We start from the raw sequence: 22,021 nt of genomic DNA on the forward strand, positions 1-22,021 counted from the left end.
TGTAGGGAACAGTGACAGATACCACTAAGACCTGAAGGTCTTACAGTGAAAACTGGCCACATGTGTACATGCCAGAAAAGACTAAAACAACATCTTCATAGGAGTGTCACCTTAACATTTTATTAATACACTAATTTATAATTATAATATAATTTTATTAATACACTGAAGTGTATTAATAGACTTCAGAAATGGCTGGTACTTTCATCTAGAATAATTATTTTTATAGAAGTCTTCCCAGGTCATTTTTATTGCTCTCCTGTGGGGCTGAAGGTGTTCTGGTACAATGGAGTTTGCATATTCAAGACACTTTAAGACCTATGAGAAGGTCATTTGTTAATGACAAATGGTGAGTCTGAACAGCTCTGCTACCCTCTGTTTTATAGCTTGTCTTTGGACATAAATGGAAGCTTCAAAAGAATAATAATGCCCAAGCTGGTAAATAATATATGTCATCCTTGCTAATCTAGAAAAACTCTACATGCCACTTCAGTCTGTAGATATTAACTCCCTCCATTATCTGAACAGGGACCTTTCTAAATAATTTTCCTCATTTAATAGATTATGAATCAATTGCTGTGAGTTGGGGAGTTTTGGCAACTTCTGTTTTATTGGATGTAATCTTTCTCCTGTCATGGGCGTTCCAGGGAATCAGGTTGTTATGACCCACTGTTGATGGCAGAGATGTTATTCCCTTGCAGGAAAACTTCTCCTACAAGCTGTAAATTGAAGTTGAGAGCTAAATTTATTCTGCCTCATGCTGAATGGCTGAACTTCAAACCAGTCCCATAGCATCAACTTTGGTATAAATTTGACAACATTGCATTTCCAGTATTTATCTGAGCTGTATAATTTAGTACAAAATATTGCAACTGTTTTTCTGCATGTACTGTGCTTTAAATAATATTTCTCATTTTTCTATTCAAGTACTTTATTAGCTATCAGGTAGTTTGTATGCCAATTGGTGTTTTGAGGTTTGCCCAACATATTTTATGTACCAGGTTTGAGTGTTTATACATTGTTGATCCTCAATCTTTTATATATCACTCATGATATTTGATATTATTTCATTTTTCTGGGCTATGGTTTTCAGACAACACTAAGAGGTGCCTTGATTTTATCAGAGAAGAGTGCCTTTGAATAATAATCAGATTGAGAAATGAGAAAAACCTGAATTTAGGAACCCCAGGCATTTAAATATCTTCACCTTTAAATAATGCCTTACAATTTTTGCAGATGGCAGAGAAGTCCAGTGAGTTTAAATATCAAGAAAATGACAGTAATTTTATTTTTTTTTTAACAGGTTTGGGGTTGTCATTAATTTTTCTCAGATGAGCAGATGCCCTTATCCTTACAGCACAAAATTCAGGTGGAAAATCAATATTTTCTTTTTTTAATGTGGCCAGCTCAGTTTGATTTATATTAATGTATATTGATATTATTGGTTGTGGACACTGAAAATGCTTTCGTATGAGAGGTTGCAAAGAGCCATTGTGACTCAAGGCTGATTTCCTGTGCCTCCTATGCCTGTTTCCTGGAAAGTAGACACTCTCAGGATCACATGGGACCAGATTCTGACTTTGTTGAATCATAGTGCTGTAAATTTGAGTAGTAGAGTGTGTAGGCATCCAGAACAAAACTGCATGGGAAAAATGCAAGTAGAAACCTTGGTCATTCTCTGTAGTTATTTGGAGAGAAAAACTAGCCCTTGAAAGTCCTTTTAGCCACTTCATAAGATATTTGTGAAGGCTTCTTTTTAAACTTCCCTTCTTTGACTTCTACTATATATTTCTGCTTTCAGGATCAAGCATTTTTTCTGTCTCTGGCCTCTCTTTGACAAGTCTGTTCTTCTAACCAGCTGTGTCAGGCTTCAGAGATGCTTTTAGAAACACCTGTCCTGTGGTATAGAAGCTTGACAGTCATTCAATTTATATCTTTTGCTAGTAATTCATGAAATTCAAGTGTAGGGTCAAAGCCAACATGTTTCTTCATTTTTCTAGTGTTGCTGCCAATCAATGTTAAAATAGAAACATTCTCCAAGAGGATTAAAATTAGTGCCCAGAGAGGCGTGTTAATTGTGCAGAAAGCTGAAACATGAACCTTTCAACTTGCTTCGCCATCCTTCTCTTGCGCCCAGCTGCTAAACCTTTCAATGTCTCTTCATCTTCTGCTCTTCATGTTTTCTTCCCATTGGACTCAGTGCAGTGTATTTCTCCCAGTAGTTCCTACCCCGAGGCATGAACCCAGCTAATGAATGATCTTATCCCTGTCCTTTGCTCTACCTCTGAAACAGTCTCTTTTTATCCCACACATATGAGAAGAGTTGCCTTCACACAACACAGGACTTAGAGTATTTTTTTGGTTCACAACCAGTAATAAGATTTTGAGTTCCAGAAATATTGAAGAGATGGCTCTTGGAGACAAAGTCGATGTGCTAATGCCATGGCTGGGTCAGCAGGTGATCAGAGCTTCCCTGTAGTCCATCCACGTGAACCACTAGCCACAAATTCTGTAGTCACTCAAGTGTGCAGGAGGGCAGATGTTCTCCATCGCCAATTATCCACAAAGCATAGACCTCATTTTAGAGTGTCCTGTCCCTCAGCTGGGAAATAGATATCATTTTTACGCCTCTGTGTCAGCAATGCTTAAAAGGTTTTGTGAATGTGTGAAATCCGTTTGGGATTTTGAGGTCTGATTGGTGGGGTTTTTTCTCTTCAAATATCCTGGAGCTAGTATTCTCTTTGATGACTTAAATTGTAACCATACAGGTTCAGTTTTAGCCTCCACATGAAGTAAATAGGATGGAAGTAGAATTAGTTGAGCAGGAAGTCTTTTTAAGTAAGCTTAAAGAAAACAGTACTTTCCACTTTTTTTTTAATCTGAGAGGAAAAGATGGTAAAAGTTTTGGAAAATTGTCCTGAAATGCTTCACTCATTTTCCCTATCTGGATGAAAAGGAGCACTATATCACATATCATAAAAATGTCTTGTGATTGTCTTCCCATTATAAAATAATGTAATAAAATAACACTGAAAATGAAACAGAAAATGAAAAATTTGAGACTGTACAGGAAAAAAGGGCTCTTAATGTTTAATAGCTACCACTAAAGATCCTAATTCAGGCTACCAGTTCTCACGCTTCTGTAAGTAAGATGAGGTGTAAAACATTGTTTAAAACACACTTGCTGGGATGCTGGGCTGTGCTTTGTGTTTCATGATTGATAAAGTATTGTTCCTAAATAAATCCTGCAATTCTAGCTGCAGTGACACAATAATAGAACACGAAGGTATGAAAGAAAATGGCCAATTTGAGTGATGGGAAAAGAAGCTATGCTTCATTTGGTCTTCAAAAATAAGGCACAGTGAAGATATGATTGCCTTTCTTGAAAGGTTGTATAGGATTTCTACCATATAAACCTCTCCCTGCTTACATTTTTAAAAGTGACTCAATGATTTGTGCACATTGTGCAGTGTATTTTTCGTTTTTGAGAGGTAAGTTAAGTAATGGTTCTGTAAAATTTTAAATGGTGTCATCTGATTCTGATTTGTTTTCAAATTATGTATTGATGTGTAAGGGTGGTAAAACCAGGCAGAACACTGATCCTGAGAAAGACTGCAGCTCACAGAAGTAGTTGTCATTTTGTTTTTCTAATGGTCCATTTTTAATAGCCAAGCATCCAGCACCAGGCATTTAGAAGAAATTTATTCTTCTATGTTTGAAGAATAATACGAGCCTAAGTTACACCTACTGGACCTCTCCTACCCTTTAGCATTTTTCCTGTCTGATGCTATTTATCCTTCAAAATTATTTTCAACCTTTAGCCTAATGAAAGAAAATGTATGCTTGTTTCTTCATAGCAAATATGTAAGTAGCAAACAGATTAAAAACACATTGACAGACAAAAGGTAGCTCAACTACACAAGAAAGTCAGATTGACAAATACCATTGGCTTCTTGTGTTCATTTCAAGTGGGATTTAGCTAATGCCTGTGTGGTTGTAATCTCTGTGAGGTTACTTTATTAATCAGAACACATGTTTTGAAGTGGCAGTCAAAAAGATGAGGGCTTGGGGTTAAAAGACTTTGAGGCGTAATAAGTCTTAATCAAAATCTCATTTGGAAAAAAATGGCACCTGGGTTGAGTGAAGCACCGTGAGTGTTCCAGGGAGTACAGCAGCCTGTCTTGACAGTGATTTATGTTCTTTTCTGCCTGCCATGCCCAAGTATATTATCTAGGTTGACATGCCTACGTACACATATCAAGCAAGGTCTCAGCACCTGCTACAATGCCCACACTGAATTTATCCTTGTTGATACCTCAGAATATTGGTGGAGAGCGAAGGACGCAGTCCCTTGACACGTATCAGCGAGATGTGGCACGACACAATTTCAGCACAAGCTGGGCATATATTTAGACTCAGCAGCAGAAGTAATTAGGAGTGGAGTTTGATTGTCATCTGGCCTTGCAGTTGTTCTTGCCATGTGAGTCTGGCAACCTGTAACCTCACAAGTCAACAAGCAACCACACAGCTTCCGTATTCTTTGACATTTCAGGGACTATTTCTGTGTAGATATGAAGCAAGCACTCTGTGGGAAAAATATTACAATAATAGATGTGACTCCTGAAATCTTGACAAGTGCAGAATAATTTAGATTGTTCTGCAAATACTGTGCATACATTTTCCTAAATTAAAAGTGTGCTGCACTGTTTGAAAAATACATAGCCTGAGTATTGCTTCCTTAAGCACTATGAAAAGGTCACTATATCATTTACTAGAAAATTATAACCTTCCAATAGCTTTTGAACTGTCCTATAAATTTAAATAGAAATGCAGCATTCTGGCTTCGAGTTTTCTGTGGCACCACTGAAACAAAGCAAAAAATTTACTAATTAAATTAAATTTGATAGAATAATCTTTATATAGTCTTCAGGTATCACAGCTACTGTATTAGATGGGATTTATTCATAGAAGTTATTTATGCACTAGTTTGTGTTGTCTTAATCTCCTCTCTCCCCTCTACCTTCAATGCAGAGGCAATTTTTTTCCTTTCACTACATGCCCTTACAAAAAGTCCCTCTCCATCTTTCTCGCAGGCCCCATGTAGATACTGAAAGGTCACAATAAGATGTCCCTGGATCCTTCTCTTCTCCAGGCTGAATAACCCCAGTTGTCTCAGCCTTTTCTCATAGGACAGGTGCTCCCGCCCTCTGGTCATCTTTGGGGCCCTCCTCTGGACATCCAACATGTTGATGTCCTCCTAATATTGTGGGCCCCAGAGCTGGACACAGGAGTGGTCTCACCAGACAGAGAATCACCAGCAGAGGGGCAGAACCCCCTCCCTCATCCTGCTGGCCATGCTGCTTTAGATGCAGCCCAGGTTGGCTTTCTGGGCTGCAAGTGTGCTTTGCTGGGTCACACTGAGCTTCTCATCAACCGAGATCCCCAAGTTGTTCTCCTCAGGGCTGCTCTCAATCCATTCTCCACCCAGCCTGTGTTTGTGCTTAGGATTTCCCCAACCCATGTGCAGGACTTTTCATTTGGCCTTGTTGCACTTCATGAGGTTTGCCTGGGCCCACCTTTCAAGTCTATCCAGGTCCCTCTGGATGGCATCCCTTCCCACCAGCCTTCACCACACAGCTTGGTGTCATCAGCAAACTTGCTGAGGTTGTGCTCAATCCCACTGTCCATGCCACTGACAAAGATGTTAAACAGAACGTGGGCAATAATTTTATCTTTTTTTTTTTTTTTAAAGTAATCCAGAGCTCCTCTACTTGACAAAAGCTTTTGTGCACCTAAATTAATTTTTCTTTGAAATCTTGGTGGCAGAGTTCTCGAGCTTGCAGTTTTCCTTGTCAAACCAGACACGAAGTTAAGCTGTGTCTGAGTAATTTCAACAATTCTCCACAAAGGAGGCTGTTTTTTCTGGATTGCATCTGAACCTCCTGTCACTGAAGACTTTATTCAGAATTTCCTTCTGATGGTATAATGTAACTTTGTAACTTTGTTCAATTTTCTGAATTTATATGTGAGTAGTCAGATTCCAACCCTGCAACAGTGCACTAGAAAGAAGAGATTTCACACAGGTCCTATTCTCTGCCTTGTTCAGGGGAATCATCAAGTTATTATCATCTAATTACTGCATGGAACATTTAATGGAATATGTGTTATAATTATGAATTTGACCAGGACACATTAAGGAAAAATCTTAGTATTTCATCAAGTGAGCAGATCATACTCCAGAAGATGAGTGAGGTTATTTTCAGGAGTAATTTGTAGAAGTGAAGAGTTCATCCTTGATTTATGAAATGCACAAGGCACATTATAAAGCAAATTTGAAGGGCGGTATCCTAAAGTGATGAGGACATCTGGGAGACGTTCAGCAGTGAAAGAAACAGTGGCTAAAAATCACAAATGGGCTGATCTTTGGTCAAGGATGTGTATTAATAGGAAGGCTATGAAAATTGCATTTGATTCTGGTTCAGGTTGAAATATCTCAGTGGCAAATTCTCAAATCACAGGCACACATCTGTGGTCATGTTTTGCACTATGCTCTGCCATATAGTGAATACCCTCAAAATAGGGTTTTTGTGGGGGAAAAGCAGAGGTTTGAATACATCTGTGCTTACAGTCTTGAAGGTCCAGATTATTTTAACACACTGAAGAGGCCTGATTCCATTAGAACATCCTTTGGATCTTAGAAAGAGAAATAAACTGCAAGAGTTTATAAGTGAAATATTTTTTTATCAGTGTAACTGTATTATTTGGCAAAACATATATGTTGCAAAGAATATATGTAAGTAAAGAAGCCAATTTACTCAGGATTTTAGTGAAATTTTTATGCCAAAACAATCCAAAGATTCTCTCCTTCAAAAGGAATTGTAGGCTAGGGGCTACAGAGATGACAGAATACTTTCAAAGAAGACATTTTGTGGTTTTGAATTAGCCACTGATTAAAAAAAATGAAATGTGTCCATTTTCCTCTGATTACTTAAAACCTCATAGAAATATGGAGTGTGTGCATGTGTCTGGGACTGATTGTGAAACAGGCATTCCTCAGTGTTTGATCTCCCTGAGCTTCTGCTGCGAAGAGGTGGGTGAACAGAACACATTCAAAATGCATTTAGCAAATACAAACAAATGCACTTGAAGACACAGTCAGCTGTGCATGACATTGCTTCTCTGATGGTGCTCTGGCTAGAGAAGAGGGTTGTTGTCTGCAGTGGAAAAGACAATGATGAGAAATGTGATGTTTGTACACTAGGGAAAAAAAACCAACAAAAAACAAACCAAACAGAGAAGGTAATGTTTTACAAGAGTTTGAAAAGCAAAGGGACATGGGAAAATAAAAAGCTTTAGGAGTATAATATATCTGACATTGTTTTCTTTCTCTGTGTTCGTTCTCACCCACACAACAAACCATTTTAATTTTTCCATGTGTTTCCTTTGTATTTTTCACTAATTGTCCTATTTTTCACTATTAGTTGTATACTTCTAGATTTTTTCCTGTCCTGAAAAATTTTGCTTGATTGCTCTCTGTATCCTTCCTCCCTTTTGTTTAGCCTATTTAATCATTACTATCTTCCCCCCTCCAAACCTATTCCCCATTTTATTTTCTGAAGCAACAACATTTCTCAAGCTGCCATTTCTCATTGAACTTTAGCATCATCCTTGCAACTGTTATATCCCCATGGCTCTGTTGTTCTCTTGCACTAATAACAGCCTTTTTTATTTTTTTTTCCTTCCTGGGAACACTGAGATGACTGATTTCAGCAGTGAAGCTTTCAAAGCGAGTTTCTAAGTCAGCATATGTAGAAGTGGGATACTCCTGTCAATGCTACAAGTAGCTGTCTCTTTGAATGGACTTTCGTATGGTGCATGTAAGTGTGGGCACAGGAGGAGGCTTTATTGCTTTGGGCAGATCATGGATCTCATGAGCAAGTCCATACCAGCAACCTAACAGTGCCAACGTTCACCTGGTGCTGATCCACTAACTCACCTAGGCTAAAACTCCAGCCTAGTTAGGCTGTTGATTTGGTAAGCCCTTCTGTGATTGCCAGGGAAAGGGAGGAAGGATCTGAGAGAGGTTTGATGTGTTTTCCAGTGAAAGCAAATTTATGTGGAACCTGTCTTTCTTTTGTATTTCTCCATATATTTCTGCTTTTAGTTGATTTTTAATCTACAGTGTTGTTTTTTGCCAAAAGTCATGTAGTCTCTTTCTTTCCTTCTTTCCTTTGTTTGCTTTTATTTCTTTTACCCTGTTTAAAAAAATATAGGAGGAAGGGAGAAAGGGGTCAAGAATAGAGGAGTCTAAAAGCTTTTGAGTGAAAGCAAATTTAAAATATTCACTTACTTAAAAGAATCCCAAAGATCATCCTTTGTCTCACTGTAAAATTAGGACTTTGTATGAGTTTCTTTGTGATTTAGTCACCTGTCATAGAGGAACCAGATTTGCTTAGAGCTTTTGTTTGGGGGAGGTGTTGTTTTTTTGGTTTTTTTTAATTTTGGAAATAACAACCCTCAAGGCTTCTAATTATAGTGAGAAGGAAAAGCATTGGGTACCATTTCTTGTTGATGTCATAGGTGGAATGACACGTCTCAGACCTGGGATAGGTCAGCTAATTTTAGACTATTGAGTCACCATTCAGTCACTTGGTCACAGCACTGGTCTACCCTGAAATAAAAACATGGTGTGGTCTTTGCAAAGCAAGATGCTTTAATTGCCTCTGAGAAAGGTGCTTTCTTCTTTGTAGCAAAGAATGTGTTACACCTGTCAAATTTCAGCACAGAGACTATAATTGGTTGAGGTACTTCTTGGGTTTCAGCTGTGAAAGTGTTAATGAGAAGCCACAGCTTGTAAGAGGAAAAGACACATGAACATAACCCCGTTTGTTAATCTAAATTTACCACCTTATTAGGCTGAAATAAGCTTATTTTGTCGGCCTTCATGATAGGAATTTCTTTGGAGACCAGGATGTTTAACCACACATACAGTTACTAGCTGCATACCTTGGCAAATAAAATAAAATCCTGGTTTACAGTGGCTCTTGTATCACTCTCTTCCCATGGTCTGGCCCAGCTAGCAGAGACTGGGCTATTTCATTTGTAAAATGTTTCATTTGTGACTGTTGAGTTCAGGGCTTGTAAAAGAACATTATTTTTGTCACAGGAGTTGCAGGCTTTCATGTAATAAACCAATAATGTCAGTACTGTGGATTTGTGTAGCCCTTTCCTAACAGAAGACATCTGATGTCAAAAAGGGCATGATTATTTTATCATATGCTGGGTTTTATCTTCATAGCCTGTCCTTGTCAGAGGATAAATGATCTTGGAACGATCGTCTTGTGCTTGAAAGGTCACAACTCCCACAAATTTGTGAGGTCATTATCCTTAGTGGTGTCTCATTCATCAATCTCAATGAAATTATGGGAAGAAGTTTTCTGGCTAAAGTGGGTTGCACCACCACCCCACCTTACTGAATGTCTTGACTGGAATCAAATTGCTGAATATCTCCAGAGCTTCTGGACCAAGCTGCACAGTCCCTTTGGAATTCCATGTTTCTAGAGTTAGGGTCTTAATTGTTGGAGTTAGCTCTTCTAAAGGTACCTGGGCAGGGATGGTCTTTAATAAGCAGAAATTGTTCCCCTGAAGGCAAGAAGAGACAGGAAGTTTATCTGCCAATACTTACACTTCCAAAAGCAAAAGCCCTTAGTCAGATGTTGCTTTTTTGGCTCTTTGTGTGAGCACGTGCTTAAGGCATCTGTGTGGAGTGATTTGCCAGTAGGCTTTTAGCCACAGTACATTCTGCTAGGAAGGGCTCTGGGAGATACGAAATTTTGGTATTTTCAAAACAATTAATCAGAATAGGAAGAGGTTTTTATTAGTTCTGTGATGCATTTATTGGGATTGGAGAGCTGAGGAAAGTCTGGCAAACACTAGGCAGACATCTCTAAGAAATGGTAAAAAGTGTTTTTGCAATCAATACAAGTTGTTTTAAAAATTTCATCCTTCGGTTCCCCCCTTGTTTCTAGCTACTAAATCCCATGAAAAAGACATATCGTTATCCTCTGCTCCACCAGTTCAGATGTTCAGAGCCCTTGAAAAATTAGCAGACTGGTTGTTGAGAAAAATAAAATTACATTTCTGGATTGGATTTATGATTCTTATGCAAATGTAACTGCCACATTCTGTGCAGAAAACACATTTTCACATTTAAAAGCCTGAAAATAGCAATAATCCTGTTCAGGAGCTACTCCAGTTAATACTTTCCTATATAGATTTGAGTATTCATTAATAACTTCTGGATTGTTATTAGAATTGTTTTATTATAACATGTAATTTGCTTGAACTGACTATGTCTTTCTCAAAATGGCTTTAATTACAGAAATAAATGACAAAGCTTAGTGGAGATGCTTATACAACAGTGCAGTCATTTTCCGTGTGCCAACTGGAAACTCATTTTTAACAGATGGAATTTACCAGTCTGCAAAGAAGGAACATGAAGCCTTAAAACTTTACTTTATCTGTCTGAAAAAATATTAATATGATATCATACACGTTATTTCTTCTTGGCTTCGGCACTATTAATCAATTATCTGTTACAGCTGCAGAAAAAACCCAAAGAGTTGTTCATTTTACTGAGGATGTATTTTGCTATTAGGATCAATTTCATACATCAACAAGATGTACCAGTGTGGGTTAGAATAACAGTATAACTCCAAATATTTCCTTTTATCTGTGAGGACTGAGACATTTACCATTCTTCCTTCTGGTGGTATGGGCAGTGCTGTTGCAGATTATTTTGGCATCTTCTTCCTCTCTTTTTTTGCTAGCATTCTGCCTGGCTCTGTTCTTATAGCTCTTGTTTCCTTTACAAATCAGTAAGTTCGACCTCCTTCCAAATTCTGATTCGGGATAAAGGCCGTAGGTAGCTACAAGATGAAGCCAGGACTTCAGATGCAGCCTACCAGGAATAGAAAACCAGCATTTTCCTTCTAGTTGATGAGCTAGTTGATTGCAAGTCTTGTCTCTTCCTTTGAGACTCACTAATGAACAGCAGTAAAAATGTAGCCCAGGAGCAGCTCAGAAAGCAGAGGTGCCCTGATTAGGCATGACAGAAAGAAAGCAGGCATCGCCAGTACGGAGAAAATGAGGGTGTGGGGCTGGAAGACCCTGTGGACTGGTGTAGGAGTAGAGAGATGAATTCATGAGGATCAAATGCAAAATCACATCCTTCAGAATAACAAAGTATTGAGCTACAAGACAATTGTTCACTAGTTAGAAATGAAAGAGAAGTAAAAGCATGTGGAGTTCTAAATAACAATAGGATGAGTAAGCTGCGGTGGTGTGACCCTGGAGAAGGCAATTGTACTGCTGGCCCCTCTCAAGGGAGGGAGAACTGCCAAAAATCCTGTCCTACAAGATTAAAAAAAGGCTATTTCTGCACCAGCCAGCCACCCCAGCTTTATGTGGTACTTGCAGCACACCCATACCCTGCATCCACTGGAAATGTGCATCTTTATCCCACTGTATTTCAAAAACACACGACATTAAGATAGTTACTGTAGTGTAGAGTGTAAGAATCGCTGAGTCTACATCCTGCTTGTCTGATATGATCTTGTTCACGTTTCCATCCTCTACGAGAACATGGTTTGTTTTAACTCACTAAAAGCTGCAGTGCTGCTTTCAGTTCTGGGGTCCCTAGCACAGGAAGGACATGGACCTGTTGGAGAGAGCCCAGAGGAGGGACATTAAACTGATCAGAGAGATGAAGCAACCCTACTATGAGGAAAGGCAGAGAGAGCTGGGATGGTTTGGCCTGGAAAGGAGAAGGATTTGGGGTGACCTAATTGCAGCTTTCTAGTACCTGAAGGGAGACTATGAGAAAGATGGAGAGGAGCTATTTACCAGAGCATGTAGTGATAGGACAAGGGGGAATGACTTCAAACTGAAAGAGGGCAGGTTTAGATTAAACATTAAGAAAAAATTCTTTTCTGTGAGGGTGATGAGGCACTGGCACAGGTTGCCCAGAGAAGCTGTGGAGGCCCCATCCCAGGAAGTGTTCAAAGCCAGGCTGGATGGGGCTCTGAGCAACCTGGTCTAGTGAAAGATGTTCCTGCCCATGGCAGAGGGTTGAAAAAGGATGATCTTTAAGGTCCCTCCCAACCCAAACCTTTCCACGATCCTATGAAAACAATGACTAGAAATAAAAATAAATTCATGAGTGAGGGGAGAGGACAATTTATGCCAAAGTATTGAAGTGCCCTGAGAGGAAACAGGCCCACAGGTAAAATTAAGTTGGGAATAATAAGAAGGTACTAAGAGAGTTGTGTTCCAACAGGAATAGACAAAAAGCTTGGTGTCAGACAGTGAAAAGTGAACTGGTGTGGTTGGTTGGTAAAAAGGTCCTGTGCTGGTTATGCTAAGGATGTAGTTGAGCCAAGAGGACTTCTCCAGCTCTGCCTTCCTAGGAAGAGAAGGCTTGGGGAGGGGTCTGCTCCAACTGCTCCTGCTCAGAGAAAATGATCCTACTGAGAGGCAGACACAAACAAGAATGACCTGGCATGGCATATGGCAAAAATATCTAAAGATTTTACAAATGAATAAATGTTAGGCCAGTAACCTGTACTCAAGAAACTTTTTTCCTAGTGGAATTTTGACTTTGAAGGGCTGTTAAGCCTTTCTTTGGACCTGTTAGACCCCGGGCTCCTCAGAGCTGACACTGTGCTTATACTTTGCACTAATTAATTAAACATTTAGAAATAATTTCATAAATGAAATTAATTGCATCATCAGTCATGGACTCCACGGTAAAATAAGTTGAACGTGAAAATTTTATCAATTAAAAATGTACTGACTTTTGACTTTTTGTTATATAGACACGAGCATTTGCATCTGTATCCTGTTTCAGTTTTTTTTCCTAAGCCTGCTTCCATCCTTCCTTGTCTTATTTATTTGATGATTTATGCATTTGCTACAGAGATATTTTGTTAAATATTGAAAAGTTTCTGATTCAAATTTGACTGTGATTTGAGCTGTAAATATTTATTATGGACCTAAAAACTTAAATTTAACATTAGGCTGATTTTATTTATTTTTATTGTTTTAATGTTGTAGCACGACCAAGAAAGGATAGACTTAGTTCATTAACAATGACTGAGGAAGTAGCACAGCTATGCTGTCAAGGAAATGAAAGTGCATATAAAATATGTTCAGGACTATTTAATTAAGGGGTTTACTCTGCATTGTCCTACTTTTTATTCTGTAGTCTTCTTTAAAGCACAGAAAACATTTTGGATCGACAAAGAATATCTGGGTTGCTTTCAATTAAATAAGTATAAACTTCTAAAATGCCAAATAAAATCCAATGACATTGTTTGAAAAAAAAATAGAGGGGGAGTGGTCTGAGCAGATAACTGTCTGCTTCTGTAATCTGTGAATATATGAATATTGTGACAGACAGGATGTTCCTGGTTCTTTATTGTTCGAGTTAAGGTGACAAATCCACTTCTACAGCGGCATAAAGAAGGACACTTTCATGGCAGCTGAGGAGTGTCTGGCTTTGCTGCTTGAGGATGCCACTGGTCCAGCAGAGCTGCGCTGGAACTTCTCCACAAAGCTTCCGTGGAGAAACCTAAACCTGTTGGGGAAGCCTGAGGGAGGATAACGCACTCCTTCCCTTCCTTTCTTTGAACAAAAAATCCCCTCCCGTGGCCAAAAAGCTCTCCCTGGCTCAGGCAGAGGTGCCACCTCCAGCCTCCAGAGCTGACTGACCTCCAGGGCTTAGCTGGGCAAAGCAGCTGTGAATTTTACTACAAAGAAAAGAAGGAAAACCAGATTTGCATTACACTTGTTTTGATTCCACTACTTAAAACTAATCTCGGATAGCTTTTTTATTTTCTTGAAAGCTGCTTTGTACTGACTAGCCCTTGGTATTTGTCAGATTCTTTGTTTTTCTCTGCATATTCCCTGCTGGCCTGCTCAGAAGCTCATTAAATTATGAGGATTATTCAGAGCTGAACCGGATAATAAAATGGTCTATTGATTAGTAGACTTCTAATTAGTTGTCTCTTAGCATGAAAGAGAAATAAGATTTGATAGTAAACAAAGCAGAAAACAAATAGGGTGTTTCCACCATGTAGGGTGTACCTGCTTGAGTGTGGCCTTGTACATGAGTATTGTAATTTCCAGTTTATTATTATGAGTTTATTTCACTGCTTACAGAACTGTGACCTGCACAAGCCAACTCTCTGACAGATAATCAGACAAAAAATACAACTCAATTTTTTTTTTTTTTTCTTCCAGTATGTACTGGAAGAATGACATCATGATGAGCAATGTGCTTTTGATTTTTCATGTCTTGTCATGGTAAAATAAAAGTTATGGCTAATTTGTGTTTTAACTAGGTTTGTAGTGATAGAAATGAATATAAATACTGTGTTAGAGTTTTAGCTTGAATGGTGAGCACCAGTAATTAGTGAAACCTTTCTAATTGCATCACATGCGTCCATACTGGTTCAATGTATACAAATTGCCTGTAGTCTTCTGTAAAAAGGATGTGGATTGGTGCATTCCACCTTCAAAACCGTTTCTCTAACAGCACATGTTTTTAAGGTGTGTGTGCAGACCCTCTGCCCCTTCCTTCAGTCACACTGACTGGCAAGGAGAGGGTGACACTGATTGCAAAAGGGCTTCTCACTGAGCTTCCCAAAGAGGTACAAAAGCAGAGGACAGACCATGGGATGTTTTGAAAAATAAGGATTGAAATCCTGGCAGAATTGCAGTTGATTTCTGAAGGAACAGGTTTTTGCACCAGCCCTTTAATGCTTCTTCCATGATCCATAAAACTCTTGTTGCGAATTTCTATGGGCTCTGCATGCTTGCCTTGTTTGTGAGGGGAGTATTTTTTTCTAATCTCTTTCTTTAAATGCTATTCACTTTAGACAAAAAACAACTAATTACCCACCCCCCCAATTCTGTGTAGTTCTTGCCCATTGCAAAATGGCTGAGCCAAAAGAGTAATTTAATTAAAGTGTGAAAATCATATAGCTCTCATGAAGTGTTCCAATTCCAATTTTGTTGAGGATATTTTTGTTTTGTTTTGTTAGACCTGTCCAGGTACCAAGGGCTCAGTTTCGTGTTGTTATGCCCTTTTATTGAATATGAGTTTCTCATTCAGAAATTAAGTAGTTCCCATTGCTTTTAGTTCTGTCTGTGGGTTGATTTGACTGTGGTGTAGTTTTCTGGGATCTTCTAGTTTTTCTCCCTGGTATAAACCCTTCCCTTTTAAACCTGGCTGCTAGGAGAGAGGCAGATTAGTAGCCCTGTGCTTTTTAAAGGCAAGCAGTCTTTTCAGCCCATCAGCCTCCTCATTTCCCATCACCTGGAGGTTGATGTCATAGCAAGATATGCTCTCCAAAATGTGAATTTCTTCATCACTGTCTTCCTCTAGGCCTGTAATTAGAGCCCTCCTGATAACCAGCACACAACTGCACCCATTAATTAGCTCTTCATCTGAAAATTCCTCTCTTGGTGTTTCCATCCTTGTCAACTTACAGCAGGTTCAGCTGCCTCCAGCTATTCTTTGAATCCAATATCCACGTCAGGCATCCTTCCCATAAAAACCCAAGGCCCAGGATCCAGGAAGCCCCAAGCACCACTGAGACCAGGGGATAGCCACCCTCTTTTCATGCAGGGAAGAACCGACCTGGGTGAACAGCCAACATCACTCTGGGTGTGCTTTTGTGAGTGTCTGTGCAGTTATTCCACAGCTGCTTTAGTTTTCCATGGAGCACAAAAAAGAGACACGGCCCAGGCTCTGCTGTTTACCTGATGGAACAGTCAAAACATCTTCTGAATAAAGCAGACACCCAGTCTCTGAGGGCTTCTCCACGTTAGGGGATAATGGAAGCATTTACTAACAGCCAAAGAAATTACTTATTAGGATATGAAACCTTTAATTTAGAAGGAAGGCTTCACGATCTCTTTTTTTTCCCTTTACACTCCCACTCTGCAAAATGTAGCAAGGCCAAAATTTAATGCATTTGCACATCTATTTCTGAGCTATGTGGGTGTCTCTCAAAAGGTATGATTTTGAAGTAGAACAAACAATATATTCGTAGCAATCTTCTTTGAACCAACAAGGTTTTAGAAACCCAAAGATACAGATCAATCAAACCCAGTATATTACATTCTCCACTCTGTTGGGTTTAGATTTAAACAGTTTTATAGATGTTGAAATTGCAAGAAGGATTCCCCAGCTGCTCAAAATGGCTCTGATAGAGCAGGACAAAGTTACACCTGGAGAAAATACACTGGAAACTGAGAGTTCATCATTTTTTCTTTCTTTCTGCTCCCCTGCCAGTACAACAAGTTTGTCCTGTAGTCTTACAGTATGGATTTTATCATTTTGTATACATTTTGGTGTAGGCAGTTGCCCCTGTTATCCCTGCAGGAGGCTGACACATGGGGGTAAAACCTTTCCTGACCCTGCCAGAGGTGATGAGAGAAACTAAAAATTTGTGAAATACACACTTATATTGAAACATCAAATGTTGGCAGAAGTATGGAATGGCATAAATAGCTTTATTGTTTACAGCATATCCTCGACTGCAGTTGCTCCCAGTTTATTTATTTGTGCACACACAGATGTGCTTTATGTACCCAGGAGGAAAGAACACAAAGAAATTTTTATTTCTTTTCCTTGTTCTTATTTGGGGGAAGAAAACATGATCTCTGACATGATCTCTCTCTCATAACAAAGAGCAAAAGGCAGATGTGGGCCTCTCTCTTCAGATACTGCTTCTTCCCCACCTTCTGTTTTCACGTTTACAACTTCATGTGCTTCTCCTGGAAAGCACACATTGTTAGTGTGCTGCTGCAGGTATTGGAGTTCATTCTCCACTCTTCTCTGGATCCTGTTGCTGTTTGCAGGAGGAGAAAAACCTTTAGGCAATTTAGAAGTTTTCTCTTAGCTGTGCCAAGTTTGACCCTGTTCCTCAGGCTCATCTGAATGCTGGGGTCTCATTGACACTGCTGAGCCTCTGGACTTATTTCAGGCTCCCTAATAAACCCTTGTGCCTGAACTGATACTCACTGAGAATAATACCTGTAACATCACTGGCTGTTGCTTTAAAATAACAAATCAAAGAGACTCAATCTGTTGTTGCTCTGTGTTCCCTTTGCCCCCCTACAAAAAAGAAGTAGGGGCATCCCATGTGAATCACCTGTGGGGATTTAGGGCTAGTTTATTTAGGACTTTGTGACCTGTACAGAGGGGCACTTGCTGCAGAAATCAAGGCAGATGATGTCTTTACAAGTCTTTTAGACAGTGGATAGTCATGTGCAAATTAAGGCAGCCTCAATACTTCCTAGACTGAAACAGGAGGGTAAAACCCCTTTTCCCAGCCAGCACAGCATAGCAAGGGTGGACCCATTCTGCATGTGACACCTGGCATCCTTTGTGTAGCTACAGGGGCAAAATGGAACCTTGTGAATAACTAGACACTGTAATTCTGGATTATTTTTAATTAGAAAATCATGGGCATCACACCTCCAAATTTTCAGAATTCTGTTATGGGTGTGTCTTATCTGTGATTATTTTTTTTCCCCACAGAAGGGTATCATACATTGTTTCTTTGTGTTTGCTTTTGTGGCAGTCTAGGAGCAAAATTGCTTCCTCTTTCTTCTACAGGCATTCAGCTTTAAACATGCTTCAACAGTTGTTTAATTTTGCCATTTCAAGACTAGAAGTTTGCAGTTGTTCACTGTTACTTATCCTTGGAAAAGATTTTGATACAAATAGATGACTTCTTTCCCCTTCCTACATCTGTATCTGTGTATCTTCCCATGTAATTTGCCCCCTCCACTCTGGAAAGGCAATGAGTACTTCTGACTAAACCAGATAGGTATGAGCAATCAAATAGTGTTAATATTTGCACAGGTAAGAAACATAATTTATGAAGACAATTGAGACAAAATAAAGGTGCTCTATATAATTAGGATAATAGCTGCATGTCATCATTTTCCCTGTGTATTATTATGACACTGTTGATTAACCAGGTGTAGAAGGATTTGGAAAGGCCAGAAAAAAATATTAGGGAATAATAAGTAGGAAGTAAGAGGAAGCAGAGAATGAAAATATATGTGTGCCCAGAAAAAAGTGTACATTTGCTCTCTTTCTTGACAGTATAGAATTCGGGACTAAAGGCTGATGGCAGCTGTTAGTTCCAAACAGGTAGGATTGATCTAAATTATGGTTTTTGAGAGAGCAATTTTTTTTCCAGTGCCAGTTTTCTGCTTCCATTTGCTTAAAGAAGGAGGAGGATCTTGACCTTTTAAGCAGTGGAGGGCAGTTCTCTTTTTGAAGATTTTCATCACTGTCGAGCTTGTTTTCCTGTGATCCATGGGACTGGAGGCATCTGCAAACCAGCCTGATGGGTGCAGTCTGGCTGACAGCATGATGGGAAAGTTCAGAGCTCCGGGAAGGAGATTACAGACTTCCTGCCAGAAGGGGGTAATTTTGTCACAGGTGCCAGTACACTAAGTGATACAGAGATGACACAAAGTGTTGACACTGACACTCATTTCCCAGAGTTTGGTAGTTTAGCAGAGCGGAGTATTGCAGAGTCTCCAGGGGCACAGGGAAGATGTCATGTTGATGAAATCCCAAGTACTGTCTCAGTTCCCCCATAAAAACAGTTAAGGTTTCCTCCTTAATACCAGCTCTCTCTGGATAGGAATGGCTTTGTGCACAAGTAATTACGATATTAAAACTCACTATGACAGCAAACCCACATACACCTCAAAGTTGTTAAATATGTTTCCCAAGGACAATATTGAAGGGTTTGCAGGTGACTGGGCATCAGTGGAGGCCCACCCTGGCCACAAGAGCAATTTGACTCTCAAGTTGAAAAGATAATTTAATCCCTAAGGACGCACAGACATTTATATTTAAAACTCACGTAATTTTCACATTCATTAAGCACATTTGAAGTGGTGGATAGTATATAAAATACCTCATTCTCATCTCAAGTAGCTTAATTTGTGCTTGCCCTTAGGCTGAAGTGTAAGAACTGAAGGCTTCCACCTGTGTCTGAATTACAGATGCAAATTTTTTTGATAAAATGGTATCTAAAAAAAAAAAAAATAATTGGGGGATTTTTTGCTCTTGAGTAGATGTTTTTCCTAGATAAATTACAATCATTTTATAAAACTGCCTGTTCGGTGCACTAGCAAGGATTTTAATGATGATATGTCTGTACAGTTTCTGTCTAGTTAATGAAATATGTGGCATATTTAGATCTAAATCAAATCACAAGTTTGGCTTCCCCTGTTCTCAGTTGTGTATGGTGGGTTTAACATAATTTTTTTTGTCTATGTTTTTCAAGCATAATGATGTTTCTGCATTTTAGTAACTATAGAGATTTGTCTTTGTGATATTTACTACAGCGTCCCTTGATGTGAAATATATGCTATACAACTCATTTCCTATCCCTCACTGCATTGACAAGCAAGCTTTCAAGTGATATTTTATATATATGTCTGGCAAAATACATACATTCAGCAAAACTCTCGTGTACAGCTTGAGAGTGTGTAGTCAAGCAAATTCAGGTTCATTGCTTTTTTGCATTTTCTGTTATTTTTTGTATATTTGGACCTGATTCAACAAAGCACTCTGGAGTTCACTTAAATGCAAAGCTACAAGTACTTTAGTGTAACGTCAGATCATTTCTAACTGCTTTGCCATACTAAGCCCATAAGTGCCCTCACATCCTTTGGGTAAAATTTATCCCAGCCACACTGTCTATTGTATTTCCACATCACACCATAGCACATCACACATGATACACAGGAAGCTGCATCTCTGTGAAAGGCAAAAAGGCCCCCTGAACTTGGTTAGAAGGAATCCTCTTGCAAGCTAGCTTTTGCTGGACACCTGAATCTGTAGGATATGGCTTTCTGACCTAGCACAGCTCACAGCAAGCTGTGCTCCGCAGCACTTCAAGGCAAGGCTTCTCAAACAGCATTTTATCCTCCCAGACATCTGCTCAGCGTTTGAGAGGAGTTGGGATCTGTCATCCATCTTTATACCATTCCTTTTATTGCTGCGTTAGTTAGTCCCCTGAATAGCAGCACGCAGGACATATGACAGTCCATTACTGTTAATGGTGTTATTGTAGAATCATGCTTCTGAAAAATATTGCCTCAAGCAAAATATTATAGATAATTTAGTACTGTCTTTCAGGAAGGGACATGCTGGGGTTAATGAAAGTTTGACTTAGTGAATGTGAAAGGACTGCATTGTTCGATCCTCTTGAAATGGTATTTATTATTCTCATTTAGATAATTTTCTTAATTAAAATAGGAGTGTTTTTCTTATTTGTTTTGCCCCCCAAATGAACTCCTTTCATTGAGGACACAGCCCCAACACGAGTTATTGTCAGGCAACCCAGGGAAATGGATGCTGCTGCCAGAAGGGCAGTGAGAGCACAGCTGCTAACCATGGGCATTGCCCTTCCTGTCCTCTGCCCTGGTCCCTGAGCAGGGATGGGCAAACAAGGCTTGAAGGTTTGACCATTGCCACAAAACATTGGACAAGCAACCACGTAATTATGGACAGATGGTATCCTCTGCAGTCTTCCAAAGGGGGAAAGGTGCAGAAGAGTCAAGGCTGGGGATTTCTAGGGTTCTCCACAGAGGGTCAGGAACTGCTCTGAATGAAAAAGCTGTGAGAGCTATCAAAATACGATGTTCAGTTCCAGGGGACCTTTTAATTTTGCTGGCCCATGCTTAGAAAACAATGTGTGGAACAAGTGAGCACAGTGCTTTCTGCTCCATCCACTAGCACACTCTCTTAAAGTTTGCCAGCTTTAGGGCCAGGAGTCAGGTTCCACCATAAGGCAAGTGTAAGAGCCTCAGGGCAATGACTTTCCTCTAATTAGCACCAGACAGACATTTAACAAATAGGAATGCCACTTCCAACAAGCTGTGCAGTGTGTTTCTTTCAGCGTTAACTGTTGTGAGTGAATTGCAGCCAAATGATTGTAGATGGAGAGCCCCCGTGTCCAGAAAGCAACCCTGCAGCTGTCCATAGACTTATTTTTCAGTTCACCAGGAAAGGAACACGGTAGACACCTATTACACTGGCTTATAATTTAATAACTGAATATTAAAAATGTAGGCAATACTGTGCAAATCTACCAAATATACTGAGCCACACAACCCAGGGTTGAACCTGGCTCTGTTTAGAGGAGGGAGATGTTTTTCATAGAGAGTAGATCTTATCAATCCATTTCAATTTATTTTTCATGATGAAGAGTATCAAGATACTGCATCAGCTTTGCTTTACTGCCACGTGCTTTGGCCATTAGCAGTAAGATGCAGACGTGCTGTTTATCAAATGGTGTTGCAAGTTCAAAATGCCTTTTGAAAAAGGCAGCACGCTGCCACTGAAATGGGTGGGTGAGGGTATGTCAGGGCAAGTTTTTATCGTCTCCGAGCTCCCGTCAGGGGAACTGCAAAGTTGGTATCACCTGACTTTTTCGTATCTCGCTTGTCTTTTTCCTCAGCATAGACACCCATTATTCAAAGCAGTCTTGAGGGCTTCCGGAAAAGCCTAAAGGTGGGCGCTTGATATCTTACAACTGTTGGGATTCATGAATACTGTTCAGGAAGGAAAAAAAAAAAAATTCTGGGCCAAATAAAAATAAAATGGTGCTGGACGCTGTGGCTGGATTTTAGGGGGCATTGGTGACTAGTTTGCAGCGCTGAGCGACTGATCTGTGTGTGGCCAAGGAGACGGCAGATGTGCCTGGCAGGTTTCCACGCGGCACCCGCGCCGTGCCGTGCCGTGCCTGGGCGCTTCCAGGGGCGCGGGGGCGGGGGGGGAGAAGGCTCCAGCACGAAGGCGCACGATCCCGTTCCGCGCGGTGTTTGTGGAATTCTGCAGCTTTACGTCTGGGGTGGTTTTTTCTTAAAACCCTAACGCGACCGAGGAGGCGGGGTCGGTGCCGAACGGCTGCCT

At 39.8% G+C, this 22,021-nt stretch overlaps 1 protein-coding gene across 12 annotated transcripts in view; it reads left to right on the forward strand.

Moving 5' to 3' along the window:
* The window catches only part of NRXN1 (neurexin 1), a 672,391-nt gene that overhangs the window by 596,413 nt on the left and 53,957 nt on the right, over positions 1–22,021 (forward strand). The gene's annotated exons all lie outside the window — the stretch shown is intronic.

The sequence above is a fragment of the Corvus brachyrhynchos genome, unplaced genomic scaffold, assembly GCF_000691975.1.
Source record: "Corvus brachyrhynchos isolate BGI_N302 unplaced genomic scaffold, ASM69197v1 scaffold101, whole genome shotgun sequence".
Taxonomy (NCBI): Eukaryota; Metazoa; Chordata; class Aves; order Passeriformes; family Corvidae; genus Corvus; species Corvus brachyrhynchos.